This window comes from Mustela erminea, chromosome 7 (genome assembly GCF_009829155.1).
Source record: "Mustela erminea isolate mMusErm1 chromosome 7, mMusErm1.Pri, whole genome shotgun sequence".
Taxonomy (NCBI): domain Eukaryota; kingdom Metazoa; phylum Chordata; class Mammalia; order Carnivora; family Mustelidae; genus Mustela; species Mustela erminea.
The window spans coordinates 93,249,947-93,266,514 of record NC_045620.1 but is presented as its reverse complement, the minus strand read 5'-3'; the positions used below and the strand labels follow the sequence as shown (position 1 = coordinate 93,266,514).

The 16,568-nt window shown below is 39.3% G+C and overlaps 1 pseudogene; it reads left to right on the top strand.

The window, feature by feature from the left end:
* Positions 1–10,506, top strand: part of LOC116596388 — a 150,281-nt pseudogene extending 139,775 nt beyond the window's left edge.
* Positions 10,507–16,568: the final 6,062 nt, after the last annotated feature.

Genomic DNA, 16,568 nt, shown 5'->3' with positions numbered 1-16,568 from the left:
CATCAGGGAAATACAAATCAAAACCACAATGAGATACCACCTCACACCAGTCAGAATGGCTAAAATTAACAAGTCAGGAAATGACAGATGCTGGCAAGGATGCGGAGAAAAGGGAACTCTTCTACACTGTTGGTGGGAATGCAAGCTGGTGCAACCACTCTGGAAAACAGCATGGAGGTTCCTCAAAAAGTTGAAAATAAAGCTACACTATGACCCAGTAATTGCACTCCTGGGTATTTACCCTAAAGATACAAATGTAGTGATCCGAAGGGGCACATGCACCCGAATGTTTATAGCAGCAATGTCCACAATAGCCAAACTATGAGGAGAACTAGATGTCCATCAACAGATGAATGGATAAAGAAGAAGTAGTATATATATATACAGTGGAATACTATCCAGCCATCAAAAGAAATGAAATCTTGTCATTTGAGACGACATGGATGGAACTAGAGGGTATTATGCTTAGTAAAATAAGTCAATTGGAGAAAGACAACTCTTATATGATCTCCCTGATATGAGGAAGTGGAGATGCAACATGGGGGGCTTGGGGGATAGGAAAAGAATAAACGAAACAAGATAGGATTGGGAGGGAGACATACCATAAGAGACTCTTAATGTCACAAAACAAACTGAGGATTGCCAGTGGCGGGAAGGTAGGGAGAGGGTAGTGGGGTTATGGACATTGGGGAGGGTATGTGCTATGGTGAGTGCTGTGAAGTGTGTAAACCTGGCAATTCACAGACCTGTACACCTGGGGCTAATAATATATTATATGTTTATAAAAAATTTTTTAAATTTAAAAAAAAGAGAGAGAACAGTTCCTCTCTCTAAAGACTAAACCTATGCCACAGCATTTACTGCCTCTACTCTGCCTTGTTCAAGAACTTTTCCTCCCCCAAATCCCACAGGAATGTTCTAGGACACAGAAGATGTGGTGTTGACCTATTGTTCCATCTCACCTTCCACACACCTCTGGTGGAAGAAGGTACTCTAAGCAAGGTTTCTCCTCCATCTGACATTTTGAATCTATGCTATCAAGGAATCCCTGATGCAATTCTACAGACCAGTTATACAACAAGGTGAATCCCAGGTTTCCCCCTGACTTTAAAATGGTCACAAATATTAAAACTTTGTACACTAGCCTAACATCAACAGCTGGTATGGAAATTGAGAATAAATTAAAAATTGAGAACTGTATTTAAAAGTATGTTCCACATTATCTTTTGTCTTCCAACTTGACTATTATTTTCTAAAGCCCTTTTCTTTTTAGGGATATGCTGATAATAATAGTTACTATAGTTGTTATAAATTATTAGGTGAAAGAAAGGAGTTAAAGTCACTAGCTTATGATCCATTCATTCTCTTTACTGGAGGGGTTCCCCCAAGGTCAAGAGAAAAGATAAATAAAAGAAAAAAAAAGAAAAAAGATACCTAACACCCTTGTCCACTGGACCACTGGTAATTAGATTAATGATATTTCCTAGGAGAAAGAGACCTTATCTAACAACACTTTGACCAGAATGCCTATGGTTAAAGGATCACTTATAATAAATAAACCCATTTACTGACAATAAATACATCTATGAGTCATGGCTCCCTTAAAGATGTCACATTAACTATATAATAGCAAGGGTATAAAATGGAAATATTTCATAATTCATACAGTGCCTACTATGTCAAATATCCAGAAAACCTCACATGGTGACCTCATTATTCCAACTAAAAAGAGTAGGATCCATATGGGAATGTCCTTGGGGAGCCACCCTTGACGTATCAGACCTCTCTTTGCTTTGTCTCTTGACAGAGACTTAAAGTTATTAGCAAGGTTTGATACAGGGCTAGATTTCTGGTTCTTATGAGTCTGATCTGATGATATGATTCCATGTGTTACCTTGTCAGGCTATATATTCAGCTGTGCAAAAATATAATTTCCTTAATTTTTTTTACTCAACATATAATTTGTACCCTTTTCACTGCATTGGCAAGAAACTTCTGTCTTTGTCCTCAATCTCTTCAGAGCCCCCTCTTCATTCTTTCTCTAGGATTAGATGAGTTCCTGAGTTTTATGCAGTGTCATGGTGTTGGAGGAAAGAAGTAAACGATAAAAAATTAGCATCACCTTGTGACATTCTTTGTTCTTTGTTGCATGGCCTCTTCAATTCTGGTTGCCTTCTGCTGCTTCCACAGTGTTCTTCATGCCCATTCCTGATTCCATATTATCTAGACTCAAGGTGCCATACTTCCCTCAGGATCTTGCCATCTTTTTCTCTCAGACCCCTGCCCTCTCTGTTCTCGTAACTTCTGTGTCTTCTCCAAACTCAAGAAGTATTTTTCCAATCTAGAGATAATCTTTCTCTCTCTCTCCCTCTCTCTCTCTCTTTCAAATGAGGAACTGTATTAGTTTTCTATACTGCTGTGACAAATTACTGCAAACATAGAGGTTTGAAGCAACATTAATTCATCTTACAGTTCTGTAGGCCAGAAGTCCCAACACAGGCTAAAACCAAAGTTTAGCAAGTTTGTGGTCCCTTGAAAAAACTCTAGGGAAACTACATCTCCTTGTTTTTCCTAGAGTCTAGAAGCTACCCATATTCCTTTGTTTGTGGCGCCTTCCTCCGTCTTCAAGGCCAATAGCATCTTTCTATAAATACAGTGGAAAAATTTGTTCCATTAAAAAGAACCCTTGTTAATTACATTAGCCCACCCAGATAATCCAGGATAGTCTCCCCATTCCAAGATCCTTAACTGCAAAGTCCTTGTGCCAGATAAAGAAACATATTCACAGGTTCCAGGGATTAGGATGTGGATATCTTTGAAGGACCAATATTCTATCTACCAAAAGAACCTAGCAAGATATCTTTCACAGGTTTAAATTTTAATAAAATAAATCCAGGAAGGTGTTAACATGAAACAGAGCTAAGAGCAATTTTAGTTAAGTAAAAACGAGTTTACTCAGGAAAAGCAGAATGACAAGTTGGGACAAGCCAGCTATGTTGAATCATAGGAAGGTCCAAAGAAATAAATGGAAGGTTAGGTTTTTTTTAGGGTTTAAGGAAATTGGGGAGGGTTTCTTTGAACAAAAGTTTACTGGAGAAGAAGAGTTTGAGTTGTAATGGTTTCTCATTGGCTGCAAGCAGTGGTTAGTGCATTGTTGCCAGGCTAGAGAGGGGTCTGAAGGGTTTTCTTCCCTTCATTAAAGGCAGGAGATAAAATCCCTGCGTGAAAAATGTCCTTGTCCTTCCTCCTTGTCCTTCCTTGTCCTTCCTCCGTCTTCAAGGCCAACAGCATCTTTCTATAATACAAATTATAAGAAATATGTCTTATCTTCCTTCTTCTTGCTGGTTTTGCAGGCTGCAAGGAGTGGTTCTGTCTGAGAGCGCCCCCTTCAGGGCTTCCGGACTCCATTTTAAATGAGGTTTCCTTTATTTTCTTGTCCATATTCTAAAATACTCTTTGGATAGGGGGAGTTAAGTAACTGGATGGAATGTGCCATAATTTATTTAGTGATATGCTCTTGTTAGACTTTCAGGAAATTTCCCACTTTTCATCATTAATCATGGAATAATACATCTTACATGTGAATCATTCTGTGCATTTTTAAATCATTGGCTTAGAGTGAATCCTAGAAGTAAAATTACTAAATTATTGATCACATTTTTAAGACTTTCAACATGATTTGTGGTTCTCTCCCATGCACTGAATGAATCTGAAGGTCCTTGAGGACCAGGAATGCTAGACTGGATGGGACTTATTCCTGGAGGTGAATCACTTGGGAAAACTGGGCCCTGGACCTTGGAGGAAATCATTTCCTTCTCCTTGATAAAAATATATTTCCACTTGTCACCACTTACATTTTCTGGAAATAACTTTTACAATTGTTTATATAATGTCTACTTCTAATTTTTAAATGCAAATTTTAAAATCACTCATAACTCCCCAACCACTATTTAAATTTTAATATGTTATCCTTCTATATATTCTGTGTGTATACATATATATGTATATATATGATGTAAAATATATTACTATATTATTTTGTACATGTAAGATCAATATTTCACAAATATAAAATAATGTTTCAAAACAGCTTTTTAACATCATTGCATATAAAATTTAAGTATTTTCTTAAGACAAATATCACAAAGTAGCACTGCTAGAATATGTATGTTTCAAGAAAATAGTTATTACTGGGGGAATCTGGGTGTCTCAGTCAGTTAACCATTGACTGGTGAATTCAGCTCAGGTCATGATCTCATGTGGGGTCAGATCACGAGCATTAAGCCAGAGTCAGACACAACCAACTGCACCACCCACGTGTCCCTTCATTTGTCTTTTAACTGTATTGCTAAAAATCTGCTATTTTTACTAGCAGAGTGATTATAAATTTTTTGGACAGAGTTAATAATTTCTAAATTATTGTTTGTACTTTTGTACTGGTGTTCTGGGAATCTAAGCAAGACTGGTATGCTTTTCTGGAAGCCTGAGAACCCCTGTATACCACAGCTCCTCTCTAGATCCCTAAACCCCTGTTGACCATTCTCAGTAATATACAACTAACTACATAATTTGTGGCACTCAGTGCAAAACAAAATGGAACAAAGTCCCTTGTTCAAAAATTATTAAGAATATCCAGATAGTGAAAGCAGAGCATTAAACCAAGCATGGGGCCCTTCTAAGCATGGGACTACATGTGACTACACAGGTCACATACACATGGAGTAAGCCCAACTTAGAGATATTTCACCCAAAGCCCAAAGATTTAGACTATTTTGTCCCTATAAAGGCTGGTGTGAATGTTCTTCTCAATAAGATGCCCTATACTGAGTAATAATTGGTAGAATCATTCAGTTTCACAGTTTTGGAGAATTTAAACTTGGGAGAGAGTGGGAGACGAAGAAAGAGAAGGAGACAGAGAGCTGGAGAACCTACACCTTCTCAAATGTTTAGCTACTTGACATATCCACCATCACTGCAAAATCCTCTTTCCCTCTACCCTCTGACCTTTAGCAGACATGAACTTCTTGTATATAGACTATTTGATTGTTTCCCTGGGTGTTAAATTCTAACTAGTTTAAAAGAGTTCTGTGCTAATTTAAGTTAATTTTGTGATCTTTTGGCATCATCACTTTTCACTGACGCATCCTAAATTTTTGGACTGAAGCAATAAGTGCATGGTGATACATTACTGGGAAGGACAATGAGAAGGAGACAAGGTCAAAAGTTCTATTTCAGCCAATGTTACATTTGAGATGCTCACTGGACATTCAAGCAGAGATGCCAAGTGCTCCTACAAAGAGTGGGTAAGAGACAGGAGATAATTGATTTGGGGATCATTGAAATATAAACAATATTTACACCTGGGACTGGATAGACCTGCCTGGGAAAAGTGAAGGAGAGAGCTCATACAAGGGACCAGGAATGATGCTTGGCCATTCAGGATTAAAACTAATGAGTGCTGGGCAGTGACATTCTTCACAATTTTGTTTTCCTATTTGGGTTCTTTCTATTCCATATATATATTTTTTTTTTTACCATAAACAGGTATAATGCTTGAAGTCATAAAAAAGTAATTAAAAATTGAATGTCATTTATTTTTGTTTTTATAGACCTGCCAAAGACCTAGCTTTCAAGCATTCAGTTGTTAATTAAAATGTGAATGGTAAATACTTAATACTTACACATTTTATTGTATGTTAAATGTACTTCCATAAAAATGCAAATGCAAAAAAAAACCATAATTGGTAAGGATTGTTGTTGTGCAGATATTATAGTTTTTTTCTTTTTTTTCCTTTTTTTTTTTTTTTTTTTTTTTTGAGAAGTGGACAGAGCACACTAAATGTGAAAACACTTGATAACTAACTTATATACTTACAGGACTTTTAGATTGGGGTGTTTTGTTTTGTTTTGTTTTGTTTTCTCTTGCCAGAAAGAAAAAATCCTAAAAATGCTTTCCCTCAGCCTATTGTAAAAGAAAGCACAGTGAGAAAAAATGAACAAGGTGAAAAAAAAGAAAATGTTACTTCAAATATCATTATCATAAATTCAAGTTGCTTAAGTAAAACCTAGTTGTGTCTTTCAGTGGCAAATGTGAAAATGCATCCCTACATCACCAGCTCATTTACTCAACAACGATAAAGAAAATGGACATGTTCTCTGCCTTCTTTTGATTTAAAGTCTGGTGAAGAAGGCAGGTGTTAAACCAAAAAGTACTTGAGATTAAATTTAAAAAGAGGGTTTGCTAAAGGCAGCAGTGTGAAGAAACATCTGGAAATTGGAAGGTCAAGTCATCCTCATTGGGGAAAAGACATAGAAACTAAGATGTGGAAGATGAATAGTATGGGGAGGCTAAATAATGTCCCCCAGAAGTGTCCACATCTTAATGTCCAGAACCTGTGAATGTCACCTTCAGTGATAAAGGACTTCCTAGATGTGATTGAGTTAAGGATCTTGAAATGGGGAAATCCTCTGGGTTATCTGGATGGACCTTAAATGACATCACAAGTGTCCTTGCAAGAGGCATGCAGGAGCAGCCAGAGTCAGAGGAGAGGGCAATGTGATGACAGAAGCAGGGAGTGGATCATGTGCTTTGAAGATGGAAGAAGGAGCCACAAACCAGCCACAAACCACAAATAGAGGCAGCCACTAGAAATCAAAAAAGTTATGGAAACAAGTCCTCCCCTCAGAATCTCCAGAGCAGTCACCCCTGCTGATATCCTGACTTCATCCTAGTAAAACTGATTTTGGAGTTCTGGCCTCCAGAACTGTAATAAATTATGTTATTTTAAGCCACCAAGTCTATGATAATTTGTTAAAGCAGCTCTAAGAATTTAATGCAAGGAGGAATTATCTAGAAGAGAAAGGAATGTGAAGATGCCTTCTTGAGAACTGTACATACCCAGTGCAATGGAAGAAAATGTTTGGCATTCAGTATTTTGGAGGAATAATAAGTGAATGGGAATAAAAACATGAGATTATGTTGGGGGAGAGGAGAGGGCTAGATTATGCCAGCCTTGCAGGTGTTAAGGATTTTTTTTTTCTAATCATAAAGGCAACAGGAAAAACACAAGGAATTTTAAGCAGAAGAATGATTTTTTGAAGATTGACTTGGGCTCTTGCATGAAGAATATAGATTGTAAAGAGGGCAAGAGAGAAGACCAGTTTGAAACTATTGGAGGGAAGGAGATGTCCGTTAGAAATACAGGTTTGTAAGAGACTCTTTTTTTTCTTTTAAGATTTTTTATTTCTTCATGTCACAGAGAGAGAGATCACAAGTAGGCAGAGAGGCAGGCAGAGAGAGAGAGAGGGAGGTAGGCTCCCTGCTGTGCAAGAGAGCCCGATGCGGGGCTCAATCCCAGGACCCCGAGATCATGACCTGAGCCGAAGGCAGAGGATTAACCCACTGAGCCACCCAGGCGCCCCTTTGTAAGAGACTCTTAATCTCACGAAACAAACTGAGGGCTGCTGGGAGGTGGGGGGGTAGGGATAGGGTGGCTGGGTTATGGACATTGGGGAGAGTATGTGCTATGGTGAGTGCTGTGAAATGTAAGCCTGATAATTCACAGACCTGTAACTCTGGGGCAAGTAATACTTTATATGTCAATTTTTAAAAAAAAGAAATACAATTTCAAAGAAGGGTTAGATAAGGTGTTAGGAGCTGGGTGCCTAATGCCAATCACCCATGAGATGGATGCTGAGGGTAACAAAGGTCTGTATTTATTTTGTCTAATTTATCTTGCAGTTCCATTTTGATAGATGCCCTAGTGGTTTAGGATGGCTTTCCATGGTTTTGTAAACATGGAGTACAGTGAAATAATTTATTTTAGAATGAAAGTGATAACCCTTTAGGTAGATCAAGGGTCAACAATCTACAGGCCATGGGTTAAATCAGTACACTGAGTCTTTTTTACTTTAGATATTTCTTCCTTCTAACATATGCATTCAGTGCTATAAATTTACCTTGAAACATTGCTTTTGCTGCATCTCATAAATTTTGAGAAACTGTACTTTCATTTTAATTTAATTCAAAATATTTTTAAATTTCTCGAGATTTCTTTGACCCCTTATTTAGAAGTGTGTAGTTTAATCTCCAAATATTTTAGCATTTTCTAGCTGTTTTTTATTTCTAGTATATTTATTTATAGTATTTTTATTTCTTTATTTCTAGTGTGTGTGTGTGTATATATATATATATATATATATATATATAGGAATATATATATATCTACGTGTGTGTGTGTGTGTGTGCTTTCACTTTCACTATGGTCTGAGAACATACTTGCATGATTTCTATTCTTTTAAATGTGCTAAAGTGTGTTTCATGGTCCAGGATGGGGTATACCTTGGTGAATGTTCCATGTGAACTTGGGGAAAAAAATGTGTTTTCTGCTGTTGTTGGGCAAAATAATCTATAAGTGTCAATTAGATCTAGTTGATTGATGGTGCTCTTCACTTCAACTATGTCCTTACTCAATTTCTGCTGCCCAGATCTGTCAGTTACTGGTAGAGGGATGTTGAAGTCTCCAACTGTAATAGTGAACCTGTCTGCCACTCCTTACAGTTCTGTCAGTTTCTGTCTCATATATTTTGATGCTCTATTGTTAGACATGTATGCATTAAGGATTGTTACGTCTTCTTGGAGAATTGGTCTCTTTATAATTATGTAATGGGCCCTCCTAAATCCCGACAATGTTTCTTGTTCTGAAGTCTTCTTTGTTTGAAATTAATATAGCTATTCCCGTTTTCTTTTAATTAGTGTTAGCTCAATTTATCTTTCTCTAGCCCGTTAACTTTTCATTCATCTGTGTATTTATATTTAAAGTAGGTTTCTTATAGACGATATATGATTGGGTCTCTGGTATTCTCTGTCTCTTAATTGGTGTTTCTCACTGTCCGTTTTTGTAAATAAAATTTTATTTGACTGTAGCTGTTGTATATTGGTTGATATGATTTCAAATCCACTTGTGCATGACAAAAAAAAAGAAATTGTTTTAAAGAGTCAAGTTGTTTTGATTAAGAGTGAAGTAAGCTGTGACAGGATATTGTCATCTCATCTGTTGTCATTGGTAAGTACTCAGCTCAGCTGCTGAAGGGCCTGGCTGGGGCTTATCAGTAAAAACATATGAAGCAGCAACTATGGCAAGGGACGTTAAACTATAAATACTGGGAGTGTGTAAGGGGTACCTGAGAGTGTTTGGTCTGAGCAAGGGACACTTTGCTGATCTAAAGAGCTCTCCGAACCGAGGAGCAATTAGATCCCACTGAGGTAAAGCAATTCTTTTACGGGCAGTAATGAAAGCGGAAAAACCACCCCAAGAAAGAACTTCTGGCCTCTCAACACCAATACTATGGTTCCTTAGCAACGTGCTCTGGAAACAGGGAACTTGTACTTTTGCAATGGCAGCTAGACATCAGCCCCAGATTGGCCAAGCCATCTCTCCCGAGGACTGACTCATATAATGCTATACCTCGACTAAATTTGCATTACTCTTTTCATCTTCCTTTGCCAGGAACAATAGTGTGATTACTCTGTCATTGGTTTGGAGTTTGGGGGGTTTTTTGTTTTTTTGTTTTGTTTTGTTTTTTTGCTTTGGGTTGTTTTTTGTTTTTTGGGGTTTTTTTTGTTTTTTTTTTCTTATAAAGAAACATTTTCTGGTATGCTATTGGCTTATGAAATTCCTACAGTGAACCTGTGTTAAATAAATTGCTGGCAAATACAAACTCAAGTCTCTGAGCATTAACGTGCCTCCTGAAACAAAACCATAGCCATCATCATCTGTTTATGTGTTGTCTGCGGCCACTTTCATGTTATGGTGGCAAAGCTGAATAGTGCAACAGAGCTCATAGTGCCCGCAAAGTTGGAAATATTACACCTTGGCCCTATATAAAAAAAAACGTCTGCTGACCGTTGTCAGATCACTGCCCTCTATTACTTGTTTCTGGTGTTTTAAATGATTCTTTTGTGGATTCTTTTTCCCCAAAATGGAACCATTCACAAACCAACTGACAGAAATATGGCAGACATTATGAATGCTGTTTTGCTTGTCACTTAAGAAGAGCATCAACACAACAGCTGTCCTACCTCTAGCCACCTCTAGGGGGTGATGCACAACTAGTCTGGGTTATATTAGCAGGATTCATTAAATACGTTTTTTGAGAAGCTTCATGGTAAGTGAAAGAACGTTTCTATATAAATGTAATGTATTAATAAAAATGAGTAATATCCAACATAAAAAAAGTCCTTCTGGGTTCTGCATCGTGCATTTTCTTCCCACCCACTGCCTACATAAGTCTCTGTAGGCTTAAACCAGCTGACGAATTCTGGTGTTGCATAAATCATATGCTGGCAATTTAAATGTATGGACTTTTAAAAGAAATTCATGTTATTTTAGCGAGCCAAATGATGAATATAATTCTTCTGTGGTTGGCAATGACACGCTGACATCAGCTTTCACGAAAGAGCTTATCCAGGCATCCATGTTCCGCCTACCCACAGCTGTGACTTAATAGAGACCTAACATTGCTACCTGCTAATATACTATTGACCCGGGGATATTGATGGTGACAGGCCAGCCATTATGCCACAATTAAAAGCTTCTTTCAAACGAGGAAAGAAAAATCACCCCAAATATAAATTTTAAAATGAAGCATTTAATATTCATGAGAAATGCCCCCAAGATGCTGAGTTTAGCAATTGTATAATGAAAGTGCCACCTTTTTTAGAGAAGGATTATCCCCCACTGTTGCACAATCAAGGAATTTTTAAGCGACCTATGAGTATAAGAAAAGGGAAGGGTGGGGGGAGGGTGATTACAAATTAATAAAGCATGTAGTACCGTTTGATTACCAGCCACTGCAGTGTGAAATGAGTTGGTTTTAGTCCAGCTGTGCCGACTGATAGCCATCACCAACTCGCCTCCACGAGCGCCTGATGAGCCGGTCCCACCAGGAGGGTTCCGGGGAGGAGGTGGAGGAGTGGGTGAGAGAAAAGCAGGTCAGAGCTCTGTGTGGGGGAGAACAGAGTTGCCATTAAGGACATGGTCAGCCTGCTTTGTGACCCTGAAATACCAAGCGACGGCAGAACCTGGCTATCAAATTTTAAAACTTTCTGAGAACAAAGTACACTTGAAAAAAAAAAAAAAAAAACAGAAATTCTTCATTTCATAGAATCAAATGAAATGGAGTTGCAAGTGGCCCGAGAAAGCATCTAATTGAGTGGTTCTCTGCAATGACTGATCATCAAGATGGTTAAGCGCCTACATACTTCTAAACTCGGCCGGGGACCGGCTGATTCAGAACCTCTGGCACCGGACCCGAAAGTGTGATTTAAAAAAATAAAAATAAAAAGTCTCCAGTTTGATGGGTCAGATGACCCTCTATCCACCCTCTTGCCATGACCTCATCACGGGTAGAATACACTTCTCCACCCTTTCACTTGCGCCAGTGGCTAGGACTTGCTTTGGACCGTGACATGGGGAGAGAAGTGATATTGTCATTGTGCCAGTTTCAAACCTAGGCCTTTAAGAAGCCTCCCCTGTCCATTCACACGTGCACTCTTGTGTCTGCACCATTGATGCAGAGAAAGCTCCTGTGATGGCTTCCAAGTACCTGCGGAATGAATATACTTGGAAGAGAACCATCCCAGCTGTCCCAGCCAACCCACGTATCTACAGCAGGAGGCAGAGCTGACCCCATCTGAGCTGAGCTCATGTCCGCAAGCCCAGCAGGACCAACTCAGTGTAGTCACAGGCACATGATAAATCACTGCTTTTTGTTGTAAGCAACAAAGAATAGAGTCCCGGCCAAAGATTTTTGGCCGGGACTCTATTCACAACGTTTGTGATGCCAGGCAACAGATACCTGATACGTTCAGGGATTCTACTAATAACTCGAGTTTAGAAACTGTTGTCTAGTGCACAGGTCAGCATACTACAGACCCTGGATCCAATCCAGCCAGTTGTAGGTTTTTGTAAATACGGTTTAAATGGAAGACAGCCACACCCCTTCGTTGACCTGTTTTCCACCGCTACTTTCTTGTTACAGGGGTTGAGTAGTTGCAGGGATTGTCTGGCCCCCAAAGCCTAAAAGATTTACTATCTGGCCCTTACAGGAAAAATTTGCTCAGTCCTGATCTAGCTCGAAGTCCTAGATTTTAACCCAAGAAATATAGACATGGAATGAACAAGTGTTTTTGCAAAAATTCATGGAGCAAATATTCTTCTAGAACTCAGTCCTCTAAATTCTAACACAATAATCTTTTCACAATAATTCACGAATTTTTGAACGTTTCAAAATTATATTTTAGAAAGGGGAGTCTCAAGCAGCTTGTATTTTGCTCTCCTCTATGTTTTGTCTCTATTTTTTTTTAATTTTTTTTAAAGATTTTATTTACTTATTTGACAGACAAAGATCACAAGTAGGCAGAGAGGCAGGCAGAGATAGAGGAGGAAGCAGGCTCCCTGCTGAGCAGAGAGTCCGATGTAGGACTCAATCCCAGGACCCTGGGATCATGACCTGAGCTGAAGGCAGAGGCTTTAACCCACTGAGCCACCCAGGCACCCTTGTCTCTATTTTTAAAACTTGCTGCAAGCTAGTTTTCTGATTGAAAAAAATTAACAGATTTATACCAAGGTTATTAATGGAAAAGCATTTTCTTTGTACCCTTATCTCTAGGGTATTTACATTATAACCATAATAGAGTTCTGTAATAGAACTCTATTTAGCCTACCCCAAAGACAACAGAAAACTTTGCTGTTTTCAAGGCCAATGGCTGGCCAGTGCTGAAGGTACAAGGCCCCATCTGTTGAAAGTACCCAGGGGGATGGCTGACCTTGACCCCTGTGGCCTCAGAGAGGAGGAGTTAAGGCCTATAAATATAATTGAATGGATTTAGAATATCCCTCAGCCCCGTTAAGAGAACTCCTCAATGGATAACTTTTCCATTCAAAAAAGTTCTTCTAGAAAAATATTTAATTCCGTATAAACTTGTTGCTTTTTTATCCAAAGAAGCATGCCTGTTAATTTGCAGGATATTAACACAACCCATACACATGAGACTGTGCTATAACTAAGTCAAGATCTAAAAGCAACAATCAGGGCACCTGGGTGGCTCAGGCAATTAAGCTTCTGACTCTTGGTTTCAGCACAGGTCATGATTTCAAGGTGGTAGGATTGAGCCCCAAGTCAGGCTCTTCACTGCGTGCAGAGTCTGCTTGAGATTCTTTCCCTCTCCCTCTGCCCCTCCTCCCTACTTTATTTATTTATAAGTAAATAAATAAAACCTTGGGGCGCCTGGGTGGCTCAGTAGGTTAAGCCTCTGCCTTCGGCTCAGGTCATGATCTCAGGGTCCTGGGATTGAGCCCCGCATTGGGCTCTCTGCTCAGCAGGGAGCCTGCTTCCCCTGCTTGCCTCTGTCTGCTTCTCTGCCTACTTGTGATCTCTCTCTGTCAAATAAATAAATAAAACCTTTAGGAAAAAAAATCTTAATAATAATAATGGTGGCAATAATCAAGAATTGCTTTTGTGTCTTCCAGTTGAGACAAGATGACTGCAATGGATAGACCCAGTATTGCCATTTGGTATGCTGAACTCCTAGGAGTAGGTTCTTATTTAGGTGTTAATCTTCAACACCTACTATCTTCCTTTAAAGAATTCAAAGGGTTTCCCTTAATCAGACACTGAGCTGAAGCAATGTAAGTAATACCCTAGATTTTTGGTATACCCTCTACTTCTCCTTGCTGATCAAAAGGCAGGAATAGGAATATCAATGAAACCAAGCCATTGTTCAAGCCATGCAGTGATTTTTTTCTTTTACTCAAATTCTAAATCCAGTCTAATTCCTAAAATGTGTCCTTTGGAAATTGGGAGTTCCTTTGAAGTTATTCAAATCCAACCAAAAAGGAGCCTTTCTACCATTCTGACCTAGCAATCAGATTAGAATGTTTTATAATCAGACATTATAATTTCTCATGTCCCAGATCCCTGTTGTCTTAGGACTTTCATTCCCCCAAGATACCGTGATGCACTTGATTTACAACTTGCCTTATCTATAACATGAGTGGACTCTCACTTAATCCTCACAAAAAATGGTGGGAATAATATACTTTATATGTGAAAACTAAGGCTCAGGCCTTTACATTTATTTTGCCCAGACTTATATAAATGGTAGATGCTAGGGAATTTAGCTATAGAATACAAATGAAAATGCAATTTGTGAAGATAAATGGAGACTCCCAGTAATACACTAGTTGTTTCCAAGATAAACACCATTGTGGTGAATGGTGTTCATTGCACAGATAGATCTTCCTTCAGGTTGGAGGTATCCAAGCTCCCAGCTGCTTGGAGTATTGATGGCTGACACTCAAGAGCTCAGCCCTTGGCCAAAGAGCACCACCTCCACTAAGGTCATGCCCTTTCCCCTAAGGCAGCCCTTGGTGGTAGAAGGGGGGAAATACTAAGGTCTTGCTCCTTCGCTTTAGGACAGAACAATTCAGAAGGGCCACACAAATTCCAAGATTCCTGGTGGGACTGACTGGAGCCTCTGTTGTGAGCACATGTCAGGTGAACATCTCCCCACCCAAAATACCCCCCCCCACAGGACATTGTCACAACAAGCGCTCTCCAATAAACACTCTGCCAACTGGGTAGGGGCCAGTGATGCAGGTGGTGAAAGAATTCACCCAAGACAGAAAAGAGATAGAAGTTCACTGCTCCCACAAGGGAGTGGTGGGCAGGACAGTGGAGGAGAGACCATCTGCCACAAGGCAGTAGTGAGGGGTCACAGTTACAGGGTGTGAATGAGAGAGTATGAAATTTTCCTCTTAGAAATTGTGCCTGGTTGAAAAAAAAAAAAAGAAAGAAAGAAAAGAAAAGAAAAAAAAGAAAGAAAGAAATTGTGCCTGGCTGTAATTGGTCAGTTAGGGTCTACGGTTGTTCTGAGGCAGTTTGCTTAATAAGCCTGTTTGCATTCCCTGTCTGTATTCTCTCTGTCCACTGCTGTGGGCCCTTTTACCTCATTCTGATTTCCATTGCTCAAGCCTGTTGCCTAAAAGCAGCCTCTATGCTTTGCATGCAAATCTCTCCTCAGAGTCAATTTCCCAGGGAACCCAACCTACTAAATAGTCTGCTTCACACCTCAGAAAGACGGTGTCTGTAGCAACTAACGATTAACCTGAGAAAGCCACACGAGAATCACACTAGCTTTAAAATTTCTCTTGTTTGTAGAATCAAAGAATCTGTGAACTGCAAGTGAGTTCCAAAGCTAAGCAGGCCAGTGGCTTCCACAGAAAAAGATTAGTGGGCATTCAAATCCTCCTTTCCATGGATTTTAAATCTTACAACGAGGACCAGCTATTATGAACCATCTTAATTTGCAAAACACACCCTCATAATAGGAATTAATATTAGTATATGTTTCAAACTTTTATATTTATTCTATCTCTTCATCTGCACAACTATCCCATGAGTGAAACAATTATTAAGCCATCTTATAGTTAATAACCCCAAACTTGAAGGATGTGAAGTGACATGCTCTAGGACAGAGAGGATGAGAAAAATAAAACCAAGCCTTTCCGAAATTAAGTGTGTTGTTCTCTTTCTCACAAGTCACTGTGGCCTCTGTGGAGTCAGAGGTCAGAGTATATGGAAGTACCTTGACTTGCAAAGAATCTGAATCCAAAGCCAGAGGAAAAATGGCTTATGGAACAGAAAAAGGGGTGGGGGGGCTCATTATTTTATGTTGAACAGAGCTGGCATTTCATTTATTAATGTAAGTCATTACCTGATCTCAGAGTGCTATTTTAGCTGTTACTAGTAAGTTGCCAAATGTGTTTCTTAACATGATGAGTAAAGGTTTCAAGCTTCTTGAATTATTGGACAATTACCAGCTTTTGCCTCTTCAGAAATAATCCTTAAGGTATTTTCTCCCAAGAAAGTTCATAGGGGGCTTCCCGTAACATCATGTAGTTTCAGATATCCAGCCCCCCATGCCAAGTTTCTATGAAAATAAATGGACAGGGAAACATTAATCCAGGCAAAAGTCCACATCTGCTACAGAAGGAAAGAAAAAAATGCAGCCCCAAACAGGAAACTGAAGAATACAGGCAGAGGAAACACTGAAGACAAGCAGGGAAATACACGCTGTAGCTCCTCCTCCTGAGAAAGCCCAATCTTCCCAGTTTGGAAGGTTGTGCCTTGAGAACCTTGACTGTGGGACAAGAGGGCGTGGTTGCACTTGGAATTCAACTCCAACTTTGCCTAAAGCAGGTGGGTAACACCTTATTAGCAGCAACCAAAAGAAGCTGGAAGGCCGGAGATTTGTCACACTATCCTTGCCAACTGAAAAACAGCAAGAATCCTCAGGAAGAAGACAGAGAACTGGTGTAGTTGCATGAACTATACAGACTGCATGACTGCAGGGACCAGACAGACAGAAAGATAAAGAAAGGCAGTCCCCACTGCCGAGGCTCCTCAAGAAGAAAGAACTACACTGAAAAGCACAGACTGTTCAAAAACTGCTTATGAGACAGACAGTAAGAACCCAGAGGGAAAATCGAAGAGACCCCCAATTT